General features: G+C 44.6%; 1 protein-coding gene across 2 annotated transcripts in view; it reads right to left on the reverse strand.

Moving 5' to 3' along the window:
• Positions 1-16,894, reverse strand: part of LOC147756854 (uncharacterized) — an 89,194-nt gene that overhangs the window by 52,483 nt on the left and 19,817 nt on the right. Inside the window, exons 3-4 of one of the 2 annotated variants that reach the window (XR_015324018.1) lie at positions 4,911-12,872; positions 2,876-4,092 (exon numbers count right to left, since the gene is read on the reverse strand). The gene's annotated coding sequence lies outside the window, so the exon portion shown is untranslated. Of the gene's footprint in view, positions 1-2,875; positions 4,093-4,910; positions 12,873-16,894 lie in introns of those variants that run through there. The other variant, XM_086983979.1, reaches the window with a different exon arrangement.

Genomic DNA, 16,894 nt, shown 5'->3' on the forward strand with positions numbered 1-16,894 from the left:
ATGTGGCTGTTGGCTGCAACCTGCTATATTCACTATAGGCAGCACAATCTAATCTGGTAAGAGGTGCAGGGCTTCACGCGAAGAGGCCGGTCCTGAATGGTAGAGAAGACAGAAGAAAAACGGTCCTTCCTATTCTTCTCGCAGAGTCGTCAAGGGTCGAACACACCCCACACCTTCGCAGGTTAGTCCGGCCAAGTGTAAAGTGAGGTCGAAACTTTAGACAAATTAAAGAAAAGCATTTGCCAAGGCCCCAGAACTCCCCTGCCGTACTGCCACTACTCAACCCGTCATATTTTCTTTCTTCGCCAGTTTCCTCTGGTCCGACAGGGCAAACTCTGCAGTCGACCGCGAGACCGATCTCCATTCAGTGGAAGGCTAGTGGGGGCGGGGGGGACTGGGAAAGAAACGAGTAGCCAAGCTTACTTTTATTATTCAAACAATAATCATAATAATAGAAAAAGAACTGTAGAAGAATAGTTCCCGCTGAAGCAGGGCGGGGGTGCTGACGTGTAAGGGCGGCCCTTAAAAGGGAGAAAAGTGTTGGGCAAGAATAGGCCGCTGACTAAGTTGCGATGGCGGCGTCGCTACTACCGGCTCTCGCGGCGCGAAACTTTTCCCTGCTCCTTCGTTCAGGGTAGGTCAGAAGGGAGAGACATGCAAAAAAAGGGAGCTATCTCATCGTTGTCTGGTCTATCTATCGTCCTCTTCTAATTCCTGCTTTAGAGTCGTTTGGAGCGATTGCGTAGCTTTACTTTGTGTATTTCCCCTTCGTATAGCTGACGATGGCTTCCAATCGTGCCTCCTGTTTCGCGTTATTACTTTAATGTTCTTTTATGTTATTTTCATTCGCTATTCCCGTTCTTTCTTTTGCGCGCACTGTTGCCAAGGGTTCTTCTTTAGTTTTCTTTAGGCTGCTACCTTTTTGGTTTTCTATACGGTTGGCTGATTCGCTTTCAGAGCAAAAATGCTCACGATGATGACGACGACGACTACACCGTTCTATGATTGTTGTCCCTTGCTATTCTCGCCTTCAAGCCCCTTCCCTATTCTGTTCGTTCGGCACCTCTGTCGTTGTCTTCCTAGAGACTTCTAATTTGACTTCTCATCCAGAGCATTTAAGGGAATGGAGCATAGCGTCGTCCGTTCTCGATAGAGATGATAATTGTACCAGCAGTTGATGCACGAGTTGACAGTGCCTGTTGGTTTTTTGTCTTCAATAATGTCTCCCTTAGGCTGCTGCTAAAACTAGATCCCTTAGTGGATGACTATTTTGCTCAGATTTCCTATTTTTTATTTGTAGTCCTCACTGTTTCGTGTCTCTCCTCAGTGCGCTATACGATTGCAGAGAAGTAAGCCAGCATGAGTGCATTTATCAGCTTATACTCCTAAACCTGACCGCACTGCTGTACGTGTGTAGGTATATTGATTTTGGGAGTGTTCAAGCCGTCGCGACCACTCGTTTGTGGAAAAGTCGGCGCCAATTATTCGAAGAAACACAACTTTCTACTTATCAAAGGATTTGTTGTTTATTATTATTATTACCGGCCACCTCTGCCTTAAGCTTGGAGTCTTTAGACGCCAATACTCATCATTGCTTTCGATAGATTGGCCTATAGACGTTCCGAGGCTCTTTTTGCATGCAACATATTTTCTTTAAGTTGGTTCAGCAAAAAGCAAAGCAGATAATTATTTGATAGAACAAGCTTGGGCAGATATAGCGGGCGGACGAAGGACAACTATGCCAGCATTCTGGAACCTTTGTAGCCACGTTTAATTGATCTTTCGAATCATCATTATCCATTTTACGGGAAACCCTTGCTTGCAAAGTTGTACCCTTGTTAGTCCATGACTTCTTCTTTGATTACGTTCGTGCAAAGAATACATCTTGCATTAGCGATTATAGTCAATAAACTAGACAGATCTACTGTCGTTTTTTAGCAGCGCACCCTATATTTACACAAGTTGCCGGAAATGGCGATGGTTGAACTCGAAAAGTGTCCCACGGCTTATAGATAGATCCGACACGTGTCGTCTGATAGCACAATAGTGCATTTTTAATAAAATCCGTGAATAGAAAACGTATTATATAGCGAAAATTGTTTTTCCAATATTCCAACTTGTTTCGACCAGAACGATCCGAATCTCAATGACCTTAACACTACCCAATAACCGCGACTTCGTTGTAGGCCCAGGTAAAACAACCGACTCCCTGCCACCTAGAGCCTTTTCTTCAGAGTTAAATCAACTTGGAAAAAAATACCCGACAACTACCGATAGCATAAGCTATCTGAAACAACCGTTGTGTCAGCCTATTAATGAAGATCTTCTTTTAGGACGTGAGTCGTATCCACGTAAAAGGTCGAAAAAATATTTAAAAAATCATTATGCGTGCATTGTTGTGTTTTCATTATGCCACTTAAACTTCGGAATAGGGACACGTTCGGGATTGGTTTAAGCTGCGCATAAACTGGTCCCCATTTTTAAAGAAGAAGGCGGCCGAAATTAGCTGTAAAGCCATTACATTATCGCTCGAACTATTTGAGCCTTACATACATATAGCTCATAGGAAAGCAAAAGATGGTAACACACGTATTTAAAACGCGTCCGATAAAGTATACAAACACCCAATAAATGCGACCCAATTCAACTAGATCCTTCTTCACTGTCGAAAATCACTGTTAATACTTAACGAAACAATCTAGTGAGGTGCATGAGCCGGTGCTCCTTTTAAATTTATTGGATTATCCTCACCGGCTTCTCAATATAACAGTCAAACGGCAAATAACGGTTAGGTTCAGCATTAATTTGATCTATCATAGATTGTTATAACAAATGAGGATCTAATCTCCCTTATCCTATCTAGTGCATCACTGACCTGAAGAAACGCGCGTAGTTAATCCTGTTGTTTGTTTGTTATTGTTTCTTCTCTTCTGGAGATTCCGCCAATGCAGAGGTCCGTCGCTAATCCCTCAAAGGTACGCCTGTTAATCCTTTTGGTGGATCGCGTCACCGCATGAATAGAAGCAGTGTGTGGGCGTTCGCACACGACTTCTTCTGGGCGTTCTTTTTCGTCCCAACTCTAGTTGTTGTCATCATTATAAATTCGCGTCTCGTTGTAAAGTCTTCACATGATCACCTTCAAACTCTTACTTCATCCTCTACGAATAGCGTTCTCGAAATAATTCTTCGCTTATTTGCGGTCTTCTGCACCACTAGCCAGTGCCTCGTTTTTCGAGCTTACCCTTTGCCCCATACTCCAGTTTGCGCTCGCTCTGTTGTGACTCGTTTTGAGGCCTTTCAGCCTCCTCGCTTTTCTTGTGTCTTGTTGATTCTAAAAGGTTTCCAGCTCTTTTGCGTCCTGCTTTCCTCAGGGAGCCAACGCTCATCTGTCTTGCCCTAAGAAGAGCTACTGCTGTCCTCAAGACTGCCTGCGAGCGATGGAGTTATTTCTTTCCCCAGGGGAAAAGACAAAGAATGCAGGGCATTGCAAAGAAGTCGACAATGGTACCTTACCAAACAGCGAAGTGGGCTGTGTGACTGCTCATATCGCATTATGCCTTGCACCTTCATTCACGATCCACGCTTTAATTGTATGCAGACTACGCGCTAGATGGCTTCCTGTCTCAGTTGAACTAAAAACGAGCACAACTGTTGTTTCCTTTTTGGCGCCACTTTTGTCCGACACGCTAAAGCAGAAAAAAGCTAATGTCAGAGACTAAAGGAAGTAGCGCTAGAACAACCAACTCGACGGCACCTCCATACACCGACGCACATAGTATTCTTAATTCTACCAGCTTATCGTATGTAAGCTTTGGTAGGTTAATAGTCCGTTGCATCGTCTTATAATGCAGGTCCCTCTTGGATGTGCTCCTTCACTCTGTACGTTTGCGCGAAGCGTACCCCATATGTGCTTTGCATCAGGCTAGGATAGATGACATCAGGCTCATAAAAGGCACACAACCTGCTGCCATAGGGCCCGTTAAATGGTGAGAACTACGTTGGATCCTAAAGGCTAGTTAGATTAATGTCCATTTTGAACCGGAGAGTGATTCCCAGGCGAGATATGCACATCGGTGTTCGGCAAAGGCGGTGCTAAACATAATAAAGGTCCGCAGAATGCTTCTTCTAGCATGAATGAACGAAGAATAGTGGGTTGCGGCAGTCAGTCGCAACTTATATATAACATGTGGATAGGCTACTAGTGAAAATATAGACTCAAGTGTCAAGGCTGTATCTTGGTCATAATTAGTCATCTAAAGCGTCCAGTTTTTCTCATATTTCTAAGAGACAAAAAAAAAACAGTTTTTCTCTAAGCAAGTATTTCTGAAAAGTATCCTTCTACGACCCCGATACTGCCGCCATATTCAATTCGAAATTACACATTTACATAGCATATAATCTTGCCGGAACCCCCTTTTTTTTTCAAATGTCTCAAGGAATAGATTTTACTGAGAGCTCGGAGGATCTGACAAAGACATCGAAAAGTGCTGTATCTTAATCGCTGAGAATTTTTTTGCGCTAGGAGACGACATATTTTTAGTGATTATCCTATTTCATTTGATTATAATTTGTTGGTCTTCTAAGTTCCGCACTTTCCACAACTTTGCTTTTCTGCACCAGTCTTTTTAGGTTTATGATAGTCTCGAAAATAAATTTGAAAGTTTACGTCATCTTTCTGATGAAACATTATCGTAAACAAAGTCCCTACAAACAGTATTTCTGAGACACTGCAAAACCAATAAGACGTTTGCTAACCCAAATCAGTCTAGCGAGTTCATTTATTTGATTGACTGCTGATTGTGTCATTCATAACTAATAGACCACACTTTTTTCGAAATATTATTCACTCGCTTAATCTATTTCTTAATTTTTCTGCCGCTCTGATAACAAAACTGGTTTTCAAAAATAACCTTTCTTTGCCGAGATCGAGAAGAAGCATCGTAGTAGCTTTTGAACCCCATTGGAGCACCAACGTCTTATCTAAGCTCGTTTATCTTATCCATCGGCTTCTCCCTTCCACGAAGACAGTCAGAAGCGATGTTTAGGGCCCTAAGTCTGCCGGGCAACACTTCATCCTAGGACCGAAGCTCGTCTCTGAGTGAGCACGGCTCACTCCCACCTTTTTCATTCTCCGTCCAAAGTCATTTCCTCAACAATTAAAGACAACATCGTTGACGGGCCTCTCTTCCCAGGTTTTGCTCTTACAGTATCGCACTCACGAGTTGAGAAAATCGTGTCTCCACTCTCGCACACTTCCTAACCCTCTGGCAAGCCTCTACCGTACAGCCATCGGCAACGAAATGGATACAGAAGCAAGCTGGCGACAAGCTAGCAGGCGATAGTCGTTCAGATCACTGGATGTCACATCCCGAGGTGTGTAAGTGTACGTATGTTCGCATGGTATTCTCAGTCTTTGCCTGCTATCCTCTCGTACAACCAATAGCAGTAACTGGCCTCTGATTGAGGTGACACACAGACATGTCGCGGTACATAGGCGACGCGGTGGTGACATTTGAGTTCTAGCTTCCGGTTTCGAAATGATGATTACACTGAACTGGAACGCTGAGAAGAAGGCAAACGCGAAGATTTAAGATGAAGCTTTGCTTTTGCCCTCGATCAGCTTTTTCTATAAGAGAGTTCTTGCTAGCGTAGTGCATCAAAATGGGCCAACGGATACAAAGCTGTATGAGCTGAACGTTGATTCCATTCTAAAGAGGAACTGCGAAAAGAGCTTGTAGTATGATTTTGTTGAAAACTATAAAAAAAAAAAAAAAAAAAGCTTTCAGCGGAATCAGATCTCTGATCTGTAATGGATCTGTGGAACAATGAAACACTGGTGATACAGTCTTGTCAGCTGCAATACTAGCTATCTTTGTTAGTAAACTGTAGACATGAGTACTTCTATTTAACCTATAATCATTACCCAGGCAAGAGCTATATGTTTTCATTTTTACAGCCACATCAAGCGATAAGCCCGTTCTGTGTCACACGAATATGTTTCATCCGTATTTAATTAATTCTAATCTAATAATTGCATTATACTTAAAAGTTGCGAAAACGCTGCGCAATACCTATCATTCCTACAGTGATATCTATTCTTGCTGTACATAAAAGTACCGAACATTACCACCTTTACATTGTAAATTCTATCATTTCATTAATCGTCCCAATGGGAAATTAGAGCCATGCTTAAATGTGCTATATAAGGTCCTCCCCGGTCGTTACTACGCGGGATCCCTCAACGGCATACGGCCTCAAAATCTTGGCCAGATCAGTAACCTGAATGCAGGAAACTGAGTCAGTTCATTTGTGCTTCGTGTGAATCCGGTTCGGCGGAAAGGTTAAGAATGAAATTAAATATTATTGAAGTTCTCTCTTTCTCGCCCCCACCTGACCCTTTGCTTGCGCTTTGCCCCAGGAGAATCCCTCTTTAGTTTGGTTCCCATCAGCGTAAAAGGCATTTTTGTCAAATACAGAGCTACCGGCCGTTGTGTAGTTGCTTCGACAGGGGCAGCATTAGCGTTGGCGCCCGATGTTCGGTGTTGGCTGCTGAGGGGATCAACGACCGCAGCAAGAGAAGAAGGATAAAAGTCGAGTGACCTTCGCCCTACGTTTACATATACTCTTTTTTCTGTCTAATGCAGTTGCAGAAGCAGGCTGAAAACACCAAGAGAACGTGTGTTCCCTTTACATCGTAAACGAATACGGGCTGCTACGGCAAAGGAAAAGACGGGCCGAGGAAGGGATTCTGGAAGCGTGCATTGGCTCTACGCTGGTTGAGGTTTTAGGAAACGACGGCGGTGAGAGGCTACGGATGACGTTAGGAAGTCCTTGTCGACATACTAAACTCACTAGAGTCGGCAAAGAAAGAGAAACCGACGCGATGAGTCCGATTAGCTTTGTCTGTTTGAGCAGAGTTGCTCTAGTAGCAGCAGCAGCAGCAATGAGCATGGCGGCATGCCCCTGTCTTCTCGTTGTGCCCCTTTTTGTAGCCCCCGTTGGTGGCAGTGCCGCCAATGAGAGCAAACAGCGCGCCGGAGCTGGTGGTTGACTGGCTGGCTGGTTGCCTGGATAGCTGACGGTGTAGCGGTGGTAGCGGCAAATACAAAAAACGGACGGACGCGTTCGAGTCGACTCAGCGGCGGTCGGCAACGAGGAGGGGCTGCTGTAGCAAAAGCCGTAGTTCTCCTGGGGACTCATCAGGCAGCCGGTTGGAGGCTTCACGGCTCAACGCTGACTCCAGTGTACGCAGGACCGAGTGATGCTTCTAACCGTAATGCGGCAGAGCTTTTGGCGCGCGCAGATCTCCGGTACCATCGCTGCCGTAACACCAGCATGAGTGGTAGTAGCAGCTGCGTTGGCTGCTTTACTCGCTTCATGCGGCTTCTGCTGCTGCTGTCTAGCTAAGCAACTCCTGAATTCCCACTTTAACGCTGCAGCCAATTCAACCGTACTCTGTCTAACTTCAACCATTCCTGTTGTCTTACCGCTTTGTCTCTCCGGGTCCGCTGTCGGACCCACAGCCGACGACTTTTCACTCTTTGTAGCTTTTCGAGAGCTCCGGCACTTTGCCCCCACAGGACCTAAAGCCCTGGCTTGCGCCGCACTGGAGCCAGTTAGTTAGGTAATGGCATTCGACGGTAGTCGCCGTCTGGAGTAGAAGCTCAGGCACCTACAACGGCCTCGTGAAGCACACAAGGGCGGCTCATCGCAGACCGCATTCGAAGTGCCCTGCTGGGGAGTATTCTCTTCAGGTGCAGTTTACCACTTGACATCCAGTCACTTCTAGGCAAACCACATTGCTCCGCGACTAAATGAAGTCCCAAAATTCCGCTTTCCCTTTGTCTGGAACGAAGATGGACTTTTAGGGTTGGAAGACGAGTGAAACGATCGAGAACTAACTTAATCATCCGCATTTAACGAAACGAATCGACAAGACAATGATACACAGTCTAGCTTAACCACTCCTACTGAAAGAACGTTTAGAAATCGCATCTATTTTTCAATTCGCTCTTGCAAATTAATCCGCGTTTCCTCGGCGCCTGGTGACTCTAGAGTTGTCACTTTGTGCTCGCGTAACGGCTGATGAGAAAAGGACTATGGAAGACGACACGGAAAAATAGGAGACGGGAAAAGTGTTATGTCTTGAAGTATCCCTATTGCTTGATTGTCTTTGTGAAACGCACAAACTAAGCGAACCATTGGCCCGACTAAGCGTCGATACACGGATATACTCAACTGTCGTCTGCTGGTGGTAAGCAGAGCCTCGTTCGCCCACGAATAGTAGCAGCTGTACAAGCCTGCAGAAGGGCAGAATTTCTCACTAAAGAAAATAGAGAAAAAAGATGGCCAATGAAAGGATGGGCAAACCAGAAGAGTGACAGCACATAGTAAGCGACAGCTAGCTGCCGAAGGGAAGCGGTCTGAATCGATAGGCGGGGCGGGGACGACAGCTAACGGCAGTGGTAGCGGGGGGCAGTAGCTGGGGCGACGGATCGGGAAAAAGAAGGAGTCAATCAATTCGCGGTGGGCTAATGGCCAAGTTTAGGAGAAGAGAGAATCGAGATCGTGCTGGAGAAAAAACGAGTAAGCACATGGAAGCAATAAGAGGGGGGAGAGAAAGTGCGTACGAGATGCCCCACGAGGGCAGAAGAGCTGAAGCCAAAGAGGGTAGGTACAAAGAGGGGCGGTAGAAACACCGGAGGTAGGCAAAAAATCGTCGCTAGCTCGGGAAGTGGAACAAGGAGAAAAGTCACCTCAACCCCAACATTGAGGGGACAGAAGACGAAATCTGCCAATGAACGCCTGACCTCCCCTCGTAGTAGCCGTGAGACACTATTGTGCAGTAACGGGAAGAGCCGGCTGAGGTAAAGGATGAGATATCGAACGACCGCATGGTACAGTGGTTCTAGTGACACAACGTATTAGACGGAGTGCTACCTAGGTTTGAGCCTTGCTGCGGAGGGAAACTGGAATGTGGAAACTGATTAGGCAACAACATGTCATTATGAGAAACAAGACGTTGTATAAAAAGAATTGCTTCTTGTTCGGATATGTAAACACTCGCCTAATTAACGCACAAGTTGATATTCGGAGTCAAAACGAAGATCAATCTTTTTTAGGGGCTCTGCGTGAAGGATGTGCAAACATGCATCCTTTTTTAATTAATATATCGAATATATATTACACAACGCCTGTATAAATAAAGATGTTGTAGATTTAATCTGATTTACTCAGAGTTTTGTTGTGCGACAGACAGCTTCGATTGTTTTGAGCATACTAAATGCTATCCATTGCATTAGCATACGAGGATTCGAACTCGTATAGTCCTGCCAAGGTAACGGACACGCCTACCACTACGAAGCTGGTATATACTGATCCAGCCGGCTTTACAACTTCGAACTGGATTCGTACATACATAGTTACTGCAAAATACTCGAAATAACACAAATTGTCCAGAAGGATAGAAGCGTGGTAGAGCGTAGAGTCAATGAAAATCTGGAATGTCAGTAGTACGGTAGTTTTTTGGTTTTGCCAACTTTATTACCACAGCAAAGCTTTGTCAGCTTTGAAAGATATCAACAAAAGTAATACTTTACATTCAGTTTACTGAATGCATCAATGTCCTGGTAAGCAGGCCGATCAAGACGTAACAGAAAAAATCCAGCTGGTTCTCCTTGTACAATAGTATTCCAACTTGATCTGTTCCATAATAGATTAGATTATTTTCACGACCACCGGGGCTGCTTCTGCCGGCTAAATTGATAACAAAGTTGGAACAATGTTCTTCTGGCTTACCAGCTAGAAGGCTGTGGGCCTCGAGTAGGTAATCAATCCGTCGAACGATGAAAAAGCTCGCGCACTTATAGGAACTAGGTATGCACTGCAGCAGGGTGAGGTGTATGGAAAACAACTAATTTATAGTATGGTTGTATTTTTTTCTGGGCTAGTGTGGGATGACTAGCACAGACATAAGTACATCCACTAGCAGCCTTAAAGGTCTAAACTGAGGCATCTAAAGTTAGGTCTTTTTTGTCTAGTATTTCTATTGTTTTTACCGATTTTTCCCATAAAATATTTATAACCTTGTTATTATACGTCAAGTATAACATCGTCATTACCTGTCCTAACACATTTACTTATTGCAACGGTATTCAACCTTTAATGTGCGCTTCTCACAACTTCGTTTTTATTGTTGAACGCATTTGGCACTTAGAAATTCCTCCCAAACAAATCGATCTGCCTCATTTTCGCTCACGTCTCCCTCGTGCTTCGTCACCTCTGGCCCCCGAACAACGGGGTCTAAAAACTATGTCCTGATATCGTTCTCGACCCCAACTTCTCTGTCTGTAACCACTGTCCGTCTTTGACCATCATTCGTTGTGATCCTATCCATGTCGCTGATGGCTGAAGAGAGGTATATTATGCTTGTTCTCGAGCAAGCGAGTAAACCTGCGTTCGGCCGCAGATCTTCCCCCGTTCACCAATCCGAAGAATAGTCCTGTTCTTACATCGTGTTCCCGTATCAGCCCTCTAAGTATAATAATAAAGGAAGTACAAAGAGCGGCCGCCAGACTCGCACGCAGTCCACGGGCAAGCGGACAGACCGACACTTAGCGGGCTGCCAGCAAGTAGCAAAGCATTTTTTGTGAGCATTTCAACTTCACCGTTAAGCTTCGTTTTCAGCACTTAACCCCCAGAGTCTCTAGCGTCTTCCGCCGTTTTCTCTCTCCCATTTTGTGTTTGCACAGTATTTCTGTATTGTCCTAATGAATATTCGTGCAAATGGGTGTGCATATTTATTCACTCGGTTTTCGTCGGTCCTGACCGTGCGTCCATTCAGAGGTCCGTTTGTTGTTCCCTCTTCAATCCGACGCTCAAGCGAAATCAAGCAATAGCGTATTTTCAATAGTATGTACGCACTAAAAGCATACCGCGATGATATAATGACGTCGGGGTGGAGGGTAACGTAGAAAACTCGAACGGAGACCGAGGCTGGATTGGGCGAACGCTTTTGTCCGTCGGCATGGCAGGGACAATGGTGGCCAAAACTGTAATGCTGAATGAATGCAAGGTCTACTATTGAGCTGTCGTAAATTGACATGAAATAACATGAATATTAGGCAGGCAGGTAGAGGACGACCTGTTCGAAGGGCGCGATTTTCGAAAACAGGGTGAGAGTAAAATGAAGGATGAGAGAGCTGACAATAAATTGAATACGGTAAAGGCGTATAGGCACCTAATTAGTAGATGTGTCTATTGGGGAAACGGATAGCGAAGACGCTAGTAAACAGACCTAGGTGATAAGATAAAAAGATTTCAGACAATATATAACCAAACGTAATTCATAGAGGGAGCTCGTGTCGAGTTCACAGATCTACGACCAGCAACAAACCAGCGCGGATGTTAATTTCTCATGGCTGAAACTTTCAAGCTCGTATGCTGAAAAACGGAACGGTATAATGTTATTAAGAATTATGGTTTCAAATAAGCACCTATCCTCACTTGAGAAAAAACAAAATTATTTTTAATCTCGACTTCGTAATTTGTAGTTTCAATTGTGATTGTTGGTACGAATAGAAAATATATATTCGAAGACCTCTGAGTGAAACACTAGCTTAATATATGCTGAAATCCAGCTGCACTCAATTTTAGTTTGCGTTGAGCATATTATGAATAGTGCCTCCTACTATTTCTGTATCTCACGGTGCCAGACGCCTGTCTCGCCTGACCCATGAACGTGACTTAACAAAACCTAAATATGCAGACCCAAGTGCTACACAGCTTATTTTAATGAGAGTTTCAATTTTATAATTGCAAATACGTAAATGGCCCGTAAACGGATTCAACTAGTCGTCATCAGTTTACCCATCCTGCGGCTCTATACCGTTATATAAATGATATAGAACGAGTTGGCCGACACCATATCTAATATTGTGTGTTGGGCCCCCCGAAGCAGTAAATAGCAAGAAGTCCATTATTTGGCTGACAAAAACGTAACAGAGACAATCCTGTTGATAGAAATTTGTTCCTATGTTCCCAAGAGAGGTAATAGGCGACCAGTATATACTTAATCTATCCGATCGATTAATTGTACATTCAGTAGCTCGATTAAGGAAAGTTTCGCTAAAGGAGGATTAAATTTCGAAGAAGGATTAAATCTAGCAACGAGTAAAAGCAATCGAGAAAAACATGCTATGAAGCTGATGATTTGATTCAAGAGCCGACATAGTATGCTTTGCAGATAGATGGATATTCTGATGTGTTTCGTTTCCTATAAAAATTAAGTTTCCTCAGGAAACGGTTTCCATTTGAAACTTCGAATCATGTTAGAGGAATAAGTATTGGACTTACTCCCCTAACATGATACATAATTCAGTGTCAGCAAGTATCAAAATGTAGCTCATCCAAAGTTATCGAAAAGTCGTTTAAATTCTAAGCAAACCAAATAAAATGCTTGATTAGAACGTTAAAATTCTATTACGTGTTCTTTTTTATATACTACAAAATAATTCTTTTTAAAAGACCTACTCAACCCACTTTAATAAGCGTCATTGAACACTTGAAGGTTTAGATGTTATAGTGGTAATGTGTACTCGCAGAACTTCCTTAAGGCCGTGTTTGTAGGAAACAATCTCCATTCATTTCTGGGTACAATTCAATGGGCAGAATCCTAGCCCTGCAATGAGGCACATTGTTGAGCTCTGCTTAGTAGTGCGTATACAAGTTGGACGTGCCTCTACACGGCGCAGGCAGTCACATCCATTCCGGACCGATCAATCCTTTTTTCCTGCGGGTGCCCTCTATCCAAACGTTGGGCATACCACGTGTTTACGTTTCCCCACACTTCAATACAAGCCCTCGAGTCGAACCTGAAAGAAGCAACAGAAGTGCTATATATATGATCCAGTCAACGCTTCTCTTTCAGTTGGCTAAACCGATGCTATACACAAACGACACACACTAGATCGGCGCACGCACATCTTCCACATTGTCGATACTGTTAAGTGCCCTGTTGACTTGGCACCTTGAAATGGATTATGTGGGAGCGCATGCATCGGTCTACACAAAGAGATTCAAGGAGCGGGCCAATCAGTACTCGTTCAGAGTGCCTTTTCCCTCGCACGATGCGGGTACCCCCGTACGCCCGCGCGACAGACCTACGATGGGCTCCTGGCGCTGGCCTACGTTGTGCCGTGTGTCTCGTCTACTTTTGCACAATCCTTTACTAGGAAGTAATGCAACGGTGGACGACACTTAGTCCAAACGGCCGAAATCGCCATGAGTTTCCACCGCTAGGTATAGGCCTAGGACACATCTGCACACATACACTCTCCTGCTCTGAGTATAGTAGAATTTCTGTAGCTTACTAAGAGATCTGAGTTGCAACAGAAATAGGGCGAGAGTTGACCCAAACGAGTGGTAGCGCATAACAACGGGTTCAGTTAATTCGCCCTGCGGAACCGACATCCACCACGACTCCCCTCCGTTTCACCTTTCTAGCATGTTAGCTACTCTATCGCTGCCGCCGGCACGGTGTGTACGACAACGACACGACTTTCGTAAGCCTACCACTAGCCAGTTGATTTTTTTGTGCAGGCCGTAGGTGCTGGTCCCTACAACCCCTATTGGTCCTCCCTGGCGCAACTTGGCTTACCCCCTACACCGACCTAGCAACCCGCATAGGTGCCCGCGGTGCCGCCTAAGCTTTTTTGGCCACAAAGGGTGCAGGCTTCTCGCCTTGCTTTTCTGATCTGGCATTCAGTTCCTCGTACTCGTCGCCGTATCCGAGAAATCAGACAAAGGCACAGGAACACATGGAGAGAGAGAAAGAGGGAAAGGGAATAGTGCGCTGATTAAGCAGTTGGTTACAATGCCACCCCATGTTTTCAAAGGGCCCATTTGCTTGGTTGCATTGGAGTCGTCGAGGCGAAAGCAGGTTGACGTAGTCGTCTGAGTGGCCTGCGTCCCTCCGATGCGGCTGCTGGGGTTGACACCGCAGCTGACTCTGAATATGGATCATCGGGGAGGTTCGAAGGCTTTGCCATCGCTCGGCTTCGTCCGACACTCCCCCAGAGGCGAAGAAACTCGCGAAACTCTACGAGGCTTCTGCAATCCCTCTGGTAGCAGGGAGGTTAGCGCGTAGAAGTAGGAACAAGTACGTATCTATTGACTGATTATTCGGATATGCTTTGAGTGGGCTTGGATTCGGTTTACTACAGCGTCGTTTGTGCGCCTACGTGACTATATGGTATATTTCTTTCGACTTTTTACGATCTGTTTAAGCCGATGCCGTTGTTGGAGATGCAGCGCGCCGGATTGCATGTAGATATACTCCATTCTGCGATAACTCCTGACTATATTGGTCTTTTTTTAACACCCCCGCAGAGATGCACTATCCGACTATCCAACGATCGATAAACTTTACTTCTGTAAGAATTCAATCTCTTATACATATGTTTATGCCAATAAGTGATCGATAATTAATCGTAAAAGAGAAAACGTGCATTGCCTGTTTGGCTTTCTACGCCGTACATAATGATCAGCTTTTCGTATTTTCCATTATCAGAGGAGCGGCATAAATTATGCTGTTATATTGTTTGTCATTGTTTGCAGCCTTGTCGCTTCTACGGTTGCTACTGATCTCTGCGGCTGTGTCTGTTTTGCTGAAACTGTTGTTGCCTGGCCGTAATAAAGCAAAGCGAACCGACAAGAAGCGATATCAAGGGATGACGGTGTAGCACTGAGGGTTACAAGCCCTACAACGTAATGGAGCACCCACTAGAGTGTCTTCGACCGGGCGATAATCACACCCACGTGGATTACAGCAGTGCCGATACCTTTCACTGCCACCATAATTTTGTTTTGTTGCTTGTGTCGAGCTCAGGCTGGCCAGCTAGCTCCTTTTTGTCCGGTATTTTTTCTTTCTTTAATGCGCACCCCTGCTCTAGTTTATGTATGAGAAAACGACAGATTTCTAAGAGCTGGATTCTGAGCTAAGTCAATGCTGAGGCGATAGAAGAAATATTGCCGTCGCTGTAGATATTCGTTCAATGTCACAGCGTTTTTTAGTGAAAGGCACTCAGCATTGCCTATTCTAGGGCACGGAAATCCCATAGGGCCGCTCATGCACGCGCTCCTTACTCAGACCAGCCTTACAATCGTGAACTAGCAGCCCCCGTAGGACAACATAATCAGGACGTACTTAGAAGCTACATCGCCATCATGATTCGTTACCGTACAGTATACAGCGAAAATGGTACGCATAAGTGACAAGGATGCAATGGATAAGATGATATGTTACAGCGTATTCCAGCCAGTTATAATACTCGACTGAAATAGTGGCGGCGCTTAACTGAAACAAAGTGGATCTGATAGTTTTATGTATTAGATTTGATTATAGTTTGTTTTTCTGTTTTTTTTTTGAAACAATTTTTTTGTTTCTAAAAAATGGTTGGGCTTTCTTTTGTTTTATGGCATTTCACTAATTTAGTAGTTTTACCATGTGCAGCATTTTTCTTGTCCTTGCTCAAGAGTCTTTTTTTTTAATTTTAAAAAGTCATGCCTCACAAGCGGTCGTAAAGAGGTTGCACCAAACGTGCAGTAAATCAAGCCCAATTGCGCCGATCCCTAACGAGCAGCAGGTATTATCATTGTGTTCCATGCGATCATGTTTACTGCACTGTAAAATATTTATTTATTTTTTTAATTTTGTCGTATCACTGTTTGTCTCGTTAGTGGTTTGAAAGCATCTTCTCTCAACGTTTCGTCGGCGGGAGCACGTCTGATCAAGAAGCTAAGTTCGTTGGGAAAACCTTCGCGCTAGAATCTGTTACGGGCTGTTTTAAACAAACACTTAGCTTGGTGTAGCATAATCATTTATTATTATCATCATTATTTTGATTGACGTATTTTTATTATAGGTTGAAAATGGTTTTGAGCAGCGGTTAACAGCATTAACTGTTCGGAACACAATATATTTTATCTAAAAAATACAACCGAAACAAATCTTACTACACCGATTTTCTGAAAATAGACCAGCTTGCTTTGTTTCATAATAGCAGTGCTGATAACTACTGCTGTATCCGCGCAATCACACGACCTTACTGTGCTGTTCCCTATTTCAAGGAGAACTCTTCCCTATCTTAAACGCTTCGCTTGTATGTCTGGTCTCCCTAACGGAAATATAGGCCGTTTGTTTATCGTGCTGCACGCTGGAATTGCAAGCTAACTATTTTACTTACGCGATGATTCGGTCGAAATTTTACCACAAAGGCCTTTCGTTGCTTTTCAGCCCTGTTCAGCTTACACATGCCGGTACTTCAGTGCGGTAGTGTCTGGGACACCTACAAGGGTAGTCTCCTAATTGTTCACTTTTGCGCTTAGTTGTACGCTTCTCCCCCCCCCCCCGCTCGATGTCCTTTCCGCACTTAGACACTCACCCCGGTTACGGATAGGTTAGGGCTGCTGGAACCATCCACGCTTGGCAGCGTAGGCTGAAATGGAGTAAGCAAGGCCTTTGGCGACTATCCCTTAGCTGATTTGTTAGAAAATGCTCAGCGATGGTTTGTGTGTTGGCACTAAAGTCAGATTCTTCACAAAGCCTCCCCTCACCAGATTCAACCTGCGACTCCAGGTACCAACCAGACTCCCGGTTACTGCTTGTGAAATAAACTCAGTCCCGGTAATAATGAGAAGTATTAACAGAAACAATTAGCCCAGGGTGGGCTGGGAATGACTGGGTATACACTTAAGAGGCGAGAGTGACGGAATAGCGAGAGATACAGCAGGCAACTAGAATCACAACACAAACCTGTGCGAAAGCGACGCAGAGCTATCGCTCCCGCCGCACTAGTCGGCGATTGTGACGTGAAGTGAGATAAGCGTACGTTGA

The sequence above is a fragment of the Varroa destructor genome, unplaced genomic scaffold, assembly GCF_002443255.2.
Source record: "Varroa destructor unplaced genomic scaffold, Vdes_3.0 BEIS01000003.1, whole genome shotgun sequence".
In the NCBI taxonomy this organism is placed as follows: Eukaryota; Metazoa; Arthropoda; class Arachnida; order Mesostigmata; family Varroidae; genus Varroa; species Varroa destructor.